At 42.6% G+C, this 11,242-nt stretch overlaps 1 long non-coding RNA gene across 1 annotated transcript; it reads right to left on the bottom strand.

Annotated features, from left to right (window-relative positions):
* Window positions 1-2,695: 2,695 nt before the first annotated feature.
* Window positions 2,696-11,242, bottom strand: LOC106725299. Its single transcript, XR_001361165.1, has 3 exons — window positions 11,215-11,242; window positions 9,427-9,522; window positions 2,696-2,732 (listed from the first exon to the last, which is right to left on the bottom strand). It is a non-coding gene; the product is annotated as an uncharacterized LOC106725299 (long non-coding RNA).

Here is an 11,242-nt window from a genome sequence, read left to right as displayed (position 1 = left end):
ATTATTTTGAACAGAATTTAAAAGTAATAATATAAAGTGGATTGGCAAACACATCAAAGTGCTTGGGAGGGTAGTGTATCCAGAAAGGGCATGAAAGTTCCATTGATCCCTCTCCCACTGCACCTTCCCCTATACATATCTTCCATTTGGCTGCTCCTAAATTTTTGTTTTGTTTTGTGTTCTTTGGAGAGAGAGGAAGGGAGAGGGCGAGAGAGGGAGGGAGAGAGAGAGAAACATCCATGTGAGAGAGAAATATCAGTGGATTGCCACCCACATGTGCCCCAACCAGGGAACAAACTACAACCTGGGTATGTGCCCCGACCAGGAATCAAACCGGAGACCTTTAGGTGCTCAAGCAACTGTGCCACACAGGCCAGGGTCTAAATTGTATTTTTTATAATACACGGTAAGGGTAAGTTTTAAAAACTCTCCATAAGTTACTGACCATATGAAAGATTTGCTTATTGAATTTATTTTGATCAGAAAATATCAGTATCAGTGTAGACTCAATCTATATGCAGAGTATAGTACTAGCCCTGACAAGAAGGGTCAAAGAAATATAGCAGTAGAAATGCTTCTATTTATTCAAGTATCAATGAGAGGGAAATTCTTATCAAAGAAAAGTAAACTTCCCAAAATTGTGCTATAGGAACCAAAGCCTAGTTTATGGTAAACCACAAAATTGCCTCAGTGTGTCACTGACTGGAGAAACAAATAGAAATATAGGTTTCATCTTGCCAGTAAGTAATAATATATATACTTAACATATATATTAAGTTACTTAGCTGTATTTGCTATTAAATGGTACCAAACTAGGCAAATTTTATAAAAGATATTTAATGGTTAAGTTCTATTGATGTTTTGCTTTCTTGATTATTTCTTCTCTCCCTGTTCCTCTGCACCCCCAAACTAATGGTCTCTTTGATGACTCAATATTTTATTCTGTAAATGAAATGGCAGTATTTTTCTGCCAAAAATTTAGTCAGTGGGCTCATTGTGGATTAAGTAGCTTTCGAATTCCAAGATTAATTAAGAATGCAGTCAGTGATCAGTTTCATTCCTCCCAGCAGTGTCAGCTTCTGTCTCCACAGAGGCCCAATCCTACAAAATGAATACTCACTTCTCTCATTGCCTTTACAGATTCATGACACAGCTCATCCTTATCTAGAGCAGTGCTATCATATAGAAATATAATGCAAGCCACATAGGAAATGTTAAATTTTCTAATTGTCACATTAAAAAGTAAAAAAAGACATAGGTGACATTCATTTAAATAATATATTTTATTGAATCCAATATAGCCAAAAGAGCATCATTGCAACAGGTAATCAATATAAACAATTACTAATGAGATACTTTCCTGTCTTTCTTTTTTTTTTTAACTAAGTCTTCAGACTTCAGTGTGTATTTTACCCTTCCAGTACATCTCAGTCAGACCAGCCATGTTGCAGGAGCTCAATAGTCACATGTGCTGATGACTCCCGTACTGTACAACACAGGTTCAGAGCAGCATCATATTCCTGGAGAACAGTTTTCCCATGAATTTAAGAAATGCATAAAATCCTATATCTTCAAATCATCTCTCTATATAAAAAGCCAGCTACTGGAATACCGGAACGACTAATCACTATGACGCCCACAGCGGCCAGAGAACTGGACTGATTGGGGGCAGGGCTGGCCAGCCAACCTCCTGCAGCCCCTCCCCCTGGCCTGCCCCACCCCCAATGGGCCCCCACCACCCTGATTGGCCAGCAGCCCTTCCCCACGGCCGGCCCCACCCCAGATCACCCGCCTACCCTAATAAGTTGTGGAGATGGCTGGCCAACCTCTTGCAGCCAGCTCTGCCCCTGATTGCCCCCCCACACACACACACACCAATTGGGGGTGGGGCTGGCTGGCCAACTTCCCACGGCCCCTCCCCCAGCTGCTGACCCCCATCAGCCTCCTACACCCCATTCGGGGGAAGGGTCTGCTGGCCAACCTCCTTCTGACAGGCCCAGCCCGGATCTGCCCTGATTAGGGCAGGGCTGGACAGATCCTACCTGTGCACCAATTCATGCACTGGGCCTCTAAAATATATATATATTCTCCAGACAGACACATATATCTGGCCAGAGAATTGTGCTTCTAATTCAGTTCAAATTTTGTAAATGATATCTTTGGAAATGACTCATCCATACATGTGCTTCACAGATTTTTATAAAATCAAAACATTTTACCATAGTCTGATTCCACCATAGTTCAATTCCAAAAGAGTTCACTGAGTAAAAACTGTACCTAAAATTCTGGCTGGAATTGTTCTGAATACAAGAAAAAAAATATACAATATCTAGTCTCAAAGACTTAAAAGTTCAATTAGCCAGTTCTCAAAATTTTATTGGTAAACTTGATATGCAAGTTATTATGCCTTATCAAGATTAAAAAAGAACCTCTGGTGGACACAGAAACCTGTTTTTTAAAGGTTTCTGAAAGAATTTTGGTGCAAAATTAAACTGTGTATAAAGTGTAAACTGCTTTATTTTAAGATGCACACAGACTAGTTATTTAGGAAGTGATTTTTTAAATATCAATGTTAACAAATTTAAAATATCTATCATTGAATTTGACATCCTCAACAATGCAATGGTAAGACTGCAGATCTGTCTACAAAAACCTGGGCTCTGGTCCCAGCTGTTGGTCTGTCTCTCACCTTGAAAATATTTGTTTCCTTCACTGGGCCTCAGATTCTTCATCTGTAAAATTAGAGAAATGGATGAGATGTTGGCTTAAAATATTCTGTCTTTAAAATTAGACCATTTTAGAAAGCAAGTTGCTGGACACCTCAGATATGACATTTTCTCTTCCTCGGTGATTTAGTATATGACATTGACTTTATCATACATTGTTCACATGATTGCTAAAAGAATGAAAGAAGACAAAGTGCATAAAATTGCTTTTTAACTATAAAGAGGTTTGCTTGAGAATCCCCCAAGTTCAGCACTGAGAGCTTTCCTTGCCTCTTGTCATTTGAACTCCTCAACTTCCCTGTGCAGCTAGTAATGCTGCAACCCCATTTTTCACAGATGAGGGCATCTATATGTAGAAAAGCTATGTAACTGGCCCAGTGTCTCACAGCAATTTACAACATAGCCTCAGAGCTCGGACTCAAACTCGGGACCATCTATACCTACCATCTAGGCGGGTAACCATGAGCACTAGGCGAGTCATACCATTACCAGGAGAGAACCACTCTTTCTCCTTCTCTGTTTTTTTTTTCCCTAAAAGTCCCTGGTGACTACCAAGAATACCAAATTCCTGATTTCACCTCAGCCCCTTAATCTGCATTTCCAGTGGAGGAATTAAGTGTCCTTGGTGATCCTTATCATCAAGGACTTTTTAGGAAACATGGTTCTGTCCACTTCTTCTCTCTGTATTATGTTTAAAAAGATGACCAACGAGAGAGGATTTCCATCTTGTATTTTGGGTTTGACTGAATCCTCTACTAAAAAGCTCTGGCCCAGGATGCAGTGTATGCCGACAGCACAACCTGTTCTTCCGCCCTGGACCTTCTCACTGGTCTGCTTGGCGTCCAGCTGCAGGGAAAACAGCTCCGTCTCATCCCCAAGGGTCCCCAGACAAACAGCTGAAGGGCCACGTCTGTTGCTTTTGAATTCCCTCCGTGTCTATAGGAAGTCTCTGGCTGGCTGTGCTGGAAAGTCTAGAAACAGGTCAGCAAGACAAGTTCCAGGATTCTTTCCGCAGAAGTCAGCCAGCTCGCTCCGTGCCTGGCTCGCTCCGGATATTGCAACAGAGGGGGCGCAGCTCTGCAGAAACCCACACATCCTGGAGATTTCTTACAACGTCAAGATTCTTACCCACTTTCCCATTCCTGAGTCATTACCAGTCTCTCACCCTCTTCCATTTAAATGTGCTTTTGAAAAGAACGGGCAGCAAAATATGGAAGATCCTCCAAAGACATTTAAATCTCATAAAGTAATGATTAAAATACAGAAAACAAATGAATTAATAAATCATACTTATTCTGTCTTTTTATTATGCCTTTTCTGTCCAGAGCATTATAAGCTCCATTTGACTAGGAATATTTTTCCCCATAGAGGTTTCCCACACTGCCCTGCACAGTGTGCTACTGAACGTTTAATGAATATTTATTGAAAACATGAAGGAAATAAAGTGTAATACATTTCTGTAGATATAAATATGATTGTTTGAATACATCATCAGCCTTTGACTGTTCCAGTCTGAGAGGGGTTATAGTAGTAGATAACTTAAGATAAGAAAGAATGGTACTTTTCTCTCCAGCATTAAAATGGAAGTTGAATTCCTGGGGCGGGGTTGGGCTAAGGTAAAATCAGGAAATTAATTTTGAGCTTCTAAATCAAAAGTGAAAACCTTGCCATTTATGAGCTAAACCCATCTCACAGACATATTTTATTTGGACTTCACAGTGTTTTAAGAAAGATTAAGCCGTTTGTAAAAATCAGGTTATTTCACACACACACACACACACACACACACACACACACACACATTCCAGAATTCTGTCTTTCCTTGGAAAAAATCAGACTCTCTGGCTGCCCGGGACCCTATATTCCACATGACAACAGTCAACTGGCTGGCTTCACCCACATCCGGCACCTAGTGAGACAGTGTGGTACCATGGCTAGAGTGTAGGTTGTTCGGAGGGGTACACCAGAAAGCTTTTGCACCTAATAATGCTCAATAAGTGTCAGCTACTATCATTCGCATTAGTACATCAACTTCATCATCAACACCATGGTCACCTACCTACTCTGCATAGGCCTGTGACCAGGGACCCCAGAAATGACTATTGTAGCATCTTTCTCTGTTCTTGGCTAGCTGCTTCTACAATGTTGCCCAATAGAACTTTTTGCAACATTGGGGGGGTACTCCCTATGTGTGCTGCTCAATATTATAGCTATCACTCGTAGCTACTGAACACCGGGAATGTGGATAGTGCAATTAGGGAACTGAATTTTAATTCTCACTAGCCACATGTGGCTACCATACTGGATAGCACAGCTCTATAACTCCACTCAAGCATACCTTTTTTCCTCGCCTCTCTCTCTCCCTATCAAACTCGCTTTCTAGAAAACTAATTTATGTTCTATTGTAAGCAGCTGGTAATATGTTAAATAGGTCATCTCTCTAAAGGCAATTGTCCAATTTTGCATAATCAAAATGACATTTAAAAATATGAATTCTTTGTATCCCCATTCCTATTCTACCTCTGTAAATCTAAGGTAGGGTCTCCAGTCTCACATTGTATACTTTTAACAAGCCCTTCTAGGTGATTCTTATAATTAGGCAAATTTAGTAATTTCTATCATAGGAATAATTTCCAAAGACTGATAAGGAAGAGGAGTCAGCATGCAATGCTGGGTATTTTTGAATGATGTGTGCCAACCTCCCTCCTTCCCTCTCCCTGTCTCTTAACCTCCACCACCTCAAGGACCCACCATCCAATGCAGTGCTTACTACACGCCTCTCAAAGGAGCCCAGCCCTTTGGTGTATCATTTCATGGTAGATACATTTTAGGTACTAGTCAGTTCGGTTCTCTTATGATGATTGATACTCCAAACCCACTAATGTTAGCCCCTGTAGCAACGTTTGAACTATTTGACCTTGAACTACTTTTCCATCCCTGTGTGAGTCATGATGGAACCTTGACCATGCTGTGCAATCATCCTTTCTTTCCTGAGACTTTGAATTTGGAATCCAAAAAGAATACTTGCTTTCTGCCTGATGGTAGTGTCAAGGCAACATAAACCTGTGCTGAGGGTGCCAAGTTCAGTCATATCCCCAGGACTGAGCTGGTAAAGCTGATCCTCAGAGCAAGAGAAGCTTGAAATCAATGCTCGGAAGCAGGGGGAGAAGTCTCCTGGGCTGGGATGGAGGGAGGGAGGAACCTAACTTCCCAAAGGCTTTCCAGTGAGGGTGGCTACGGAAGAATGGGGTGTGGGCTTGATCTCATTTAAGTGGCAGCACCAATGACAGGTTATTGACTGACATTGTACAAAGACAACCTGTCACCTCTGCTCCACAGCTAAACTCTCACTGTTTTCTGGGGAATTCCTAACGAACTGTGTGTTGGCCCCTTAGGGACCCAGGACAAACTCCTCTGCTACCGTCCACTTAATCAATTTGCCCCAGAAATGTGAGATACAAGTTCCACTGTGCCCAGACTGTATCAAATTTTCTCTCCTCTATTTTATAAATCCTATTTATCTCACTCTCTCATGTGTGAGCAAACAGTCAGCATGGGAAATAATGAAGCTAGCTGCAGAGTCCTTCCCTACATGTCTCTGGATTATTCTGGAACATCAACTCCTTTCCCTCGATGGTCCCTGGGCTCCTGCTAGCCAGAGGATGTTTCTGCCACATGGCCAAGGAGTTCCGCAGACACATCCCCCCAGGTGTGCAGGGAAGAGGAAAAGGATGAGAGTCCTCGTCTTAGAACAGTGACTGTCCAATGTGGCATGCATCTGAGGAGCACTGGAAAGATGCAGATTCCTGGGTTATACACACCCAGAGTATTCACCCATTTGAGAAATTGGCATTTTTAGCAAAAACTCTGAGCTTTTTTATACTGAGGGTCCGAGGATTTTAATTTGAAAACATTGTCCTACAGGAAAGAATTCTGACAATAGAGGCGGTGGAGGTGTGCCTGTGTGTGAAGGGGTTTGCTTTTTTTTTTTTTTAACATCAGAAGGGCATTCCTGATCACCTTAAAGTCATGTCTTCCCAAACTGTTCTGTAGTAATTGATTTATTGCCCGTTGTGCCTGGTCGCCTAGCCCAGGCTCTTAGATGAGGCGAAATAGCTGGTGTTAGGAGTGTCTTTGACCAAGCAAAGAGTATGGACCCAGTATCTGATAAACAACAGAAAGCCACGTGTTAATACATGAGTAAGAGCAGCTCTGGGACTAACCACAAAATGGTGACGGAAAGCCCTCGGGACTTGATTCAAACAATTACCAACAATTTGCATATCATGGATTGTTAGAATCGGTGGGCTAAGGCAGGGTTTTTTTCCAACTCAGCAGTATTGACATCCTGGGCTGAATAATTCTTTGCTTGGGGGTGGGGATGGGGCTGGAGGATGTTTAATGGAATCCTTGGCCCTGCCCACCACATGCCCTCAGTCCCCCATGCCCTAGCTGAGACAATCAACACATTCCCCACTGTCAAATGTTTTCTGAGGAGCCAAATGTCCCTGGGGTTTGGGGTTGAGAAACTGGTATAGAGGACAGAGAAAGAGCCCCATCTCTACTCCCCTTGTCAGTTTCACTTTGTCTAAAATTGTCCTTCAGGGTAAGAGCAAAACTGTATATAAGCAGATGTGGTAGCAATAATGCTTCCCACTTAAAAATACAAGGTTTTACTAGTAGTGAACTTCTGGGGAAACTTCTGTTCTCAGAACTTGGCTTTGGTATTTTAAACGTTTTAAAAATCCAGTTACTGTCAGAGGCTCCTGTAGAGCTGGATAAACCAACTAAAGCAGCGGTACTCAACCTGTGGGTCGTGACCCCTTTGGCGGTCAAACGACCCTTTCACAGGGGTCGCCTAAGACCATCCTGCATATCAGGTATTTACATTATGATTCATAACAGTAGCAATATTACAGTTATGAAGTAGCAACGAAAATAATTTTATGGTTGGGTCACAACATGAGGAACTGTATTTAAAGGGCCAGAAGGTTGAGAACCACTGAACTAAAGGAAGACTCCCAGCCACATCTTCATTGGCAGCTCTGCGGGCAAAATCCCTGTCACTCTGAGATGTTGTGGATTCAAAGCAATTGCAGAAAGAGTATTTCCACATTCTACTGCCCGCTTTAAATCTGTGGTTTTGGCTTTCTTATCGGTGTGGCCTATGACTGCTGGTCAATTGTGCAAAAAAAATTTGCAGCTTAAGTTTGGTGTCTGTTTCTGTACCATCACAGCTGCTCTCTCCCCAAATGCTGGGGCAAACACTGGTTCTAGCAGAGCTCGTGGATCACTATAATACACATCTTGCCTTGTAACTGGTTCAGGAAATCTGCATCTGAGCTCTCAGCCAAAACCATACGAAGGAAGGGCCGGGGTGAAGGGAGGAATAATGAAATCACCCACGTTCTCTGTAAGCCCGTGGGCTAGAGATCTGCATGTGCTCAGTTGCTGAATGAACTGCAGTTAGTTCTTGGACATCTTTGCCCCAATTATTAAGAGATAATCAATACAACAGGTCATCGACAAAAGATTTCAGTCAAGGGATGTCATGTAATATCTTGGTTTGTTTTAATTGCTTGCACTTTATCCCTCTATAAGACAATGGAGTATATACCTTAGGCTCTGAGGCTCAGAACTTGAAGTTACTGATCTTAAGACATACAATTCTTGCAGAGATTCTCCTTATCATGTTGGCTGACTTTCTAGTCTTAGGTGGCACTTGAAGTCACCCCAAGACACAGCTCCAATCACTGATCCTACAGTAACAAGTTTCTGAGCACGGCTGGGAGAGAATGAGCTCCTGATTCTGCTCTTCAGAGGTTTATGACTTTGTTCCTCTTCTGCCATAAAATAAGGGTGATACTCCATGTTCAATATTCAACATGCACTCAACACAAAGTGCAAGGCTCTGGCCTAGCTGTTAAAGAATGAAAAAGAAGAAGGAGGGGGAGGAAGAAAGGGAGGCAGGCCCTGCCTTGGGAAATCTAGTCTAGAAAACGTCATCTCTGTTTTAAGTGGTGTGGCTGGTAGTTTGGTTGAAAGATATTCAAATAAAAAAAACAGATTTTCATAAGTGCTTTGAAATCACGAGTAAAATCTCATGTAGATTTAATATCTTTGTATATAGCAGAAAATCCCCAGAGCACTGTTCTTCTTTTACATAAAATAAGATACTGCTCCAGGATTCTGAATTTAGCAGCTGTTGGTGTACGTGTCTCTTGCCACGCTCATAAAGGTTTTTAATGTACAATCACATAACATATAGCTCATCCCTTCTACAGTTAGATGCATTATTTATAACTAACTTTGTAACATCTTCACATGTTGAAGGAGAAATAAATAATTGGGCCTATCCATTTTTAGTTCCCAGAAAACAAGATTCTCTTCATTTTTCTTTTTTTAATTTTTATTTGTTGATTTTAAAGAGAGGAAGAGGGAGAAATATGAATTTGTTGTTCCACCTATTCATGCATTCATTGGTTACTTCTTGTGGCCCAGGATCAAACCTCGGTATACAGGGACGACGCTCCAACCTACTGAGCTGCCTGGCCAGGACCTCGCTTCATTTTTCATAGTGCCATCTGCCACTCACCCTTTCTGCCAGCGATTAGCATTGGTCCACTGTAGCTCCTGTTTTATTTCAACGCACTTATAACTGGGAGACGATGCTGCTTAAAGTGAATTAGCCAAAGCTCACCTGAAGATGCCGGACGTTAGCTGCATCCCACAGCTTCAACACCCATGCAAGGGGCAAGCCCAAAAGGCCACAATATCTGTACCTGAATCCATTCATCTGTAAAGTGAAAATGGTCATATTGATGTTAATAAATCTGAAGAAAAGATCAGATGGAAGTTAAAATATTCGCCTGCCAGATGTTAGTGTTCATAATAACCTCCATGATTCACCTTGCCTCAGTGTCATGGGAAACTTGGGATCCACAGGATAAAAGAACGCCATCCACACATTTTGTTCTGAAAAAGTCTGCGTACTTATTCACTCTGTGTATAGCACTAATTCCTAGGCACTTTACAAAGCACCTCTTTGCAGAAAACTACAGGAATCTCTGCAGTTGGGCTCCTCGTTCCCCCAACTCTATGCTCTCCCATAACCGAGGTTGGAAGCCACGAGTCATCTTCCTAAATTGTGGACCACATAGGGGGACGATCCAGACTTTCTCAGGAAGTTCTGTTTCTGGAGTTCAGAGGAAGACTCATGCTTCACAATGAATATCAGTGGAGGAGACCATGTTCCACGTGAAGCCCACTGTTAAAGGTTCAACTCATTTCAAACACAGATACAGCGCTTACAGAGGGGATGGGTGGCTGCTTGGAAGTTGAAGGAGCTTTGCACAGAGCACAGGAGTCAGTCAGGTAAATATTAAGCATAAAACAAATGCTCTAAGGGCTGACTATAGACCCAAATCACGAAGTGCTTGAGTGACTCATTCTGGTTAGGGAAACCTAGGAGGTATTTAGAGAGGAATTTTTAAGCATCTGAGCTAAGATGAGAATGATTAAAAGAATTTCAATAGACAAATTTCAACTAGTAGGTGAGGGTGGCTGGGCAGATGATGCTGTGCAGGGAGGAATGGGATAAGCATAGTTATCCAAGTGCCAAAGCAAAAGCAACTTTGACCATTTGGACTGCGGCGGGGTTCCCAAGGGGACAAAACAGAAGAATGAGGAAGTAGAGGCCGCTTTCACCTCCAAGGTAAATAACTGAAATTTATTCTCCTAGCAATGGTCTCTTGTTTGGTTTTACCAGGAAGTGATCTTAGCAAGACACTCTTTTTTTTTTTATTTTAATGGGATGGGCTTGTTCATTTGCAACTCTTCATATTTCCCTGTGTTCTTATTATTGCTGTTATTCGTGATAGTTGAGGTCAGATCTCGGGTTGGTTTACATGGAAATATAACCTCAGATACCTGTGAGGAGTTCAATAGGTCGAGTATAACAGGATTCACAGCTGCCTTAGGATTCCCTAACCCTAGAATTGCAATACGTGTCATAGTAACCAAGGGACTCCGTCTTCGCCGGCCATGGGTCTTTACTCCAGTTTCCATTTCTTTAATAAGAAAAGAGGTTCCTTCCACCTGCTTGTCACCCACCTTTCCATATTTATGCTGCCGGAGAAATGATTTCAATCCATAAAGCTAATGCATATTTTTTTGGTTCCCCCTGATCTTTAGCATCTGTGGCCCTGAAGTCACTCTCCTATTACTCTGGAACACTGATTTTGCTTTCCCATATGACAGCAACTTCAGCCAGACTGCCTGTCATTCCCCCGCCCGCCCCCCAGCCCTCGCTCTTCCTAAAGGGTGAAGGCTGACACCCACCGCCTCACACCAGCAGCGCCCCCCTTCTCCCATTTGTCCTCAAGCCCAGCGCTTCCTCCATCTTCCTCCCACCCCGCGCCCTGTTACAGTGGTCCTCGCCCCATCACCAAAGGGACTCGGCAGGCGGGCGAGAACTTCAGACACTCACACACCCCAAGTCCCGGCTGGGAGATCCC

The sequence above is a fragment of the Myotis brandtii genome, unplaced genomic scaffold, assembly GCF_000412655.1.
Source record: "Myotis brandtii unplaced genomic scaffold, ASM41265v1 scaffold154, whole genome shotgun sequence".
In the NCBI taxonomy this organism is placed as follows: Eukaryota; Metazoa; Chordata; class Mammalia; order Chiroptera; family Vespertilionidae; genus Myotis; species Myotis brandtii.
Note: the sequence above shows the minus strand (reverse complement) of the source record. Positions and strands in the feature narration are given on the sequence as shown.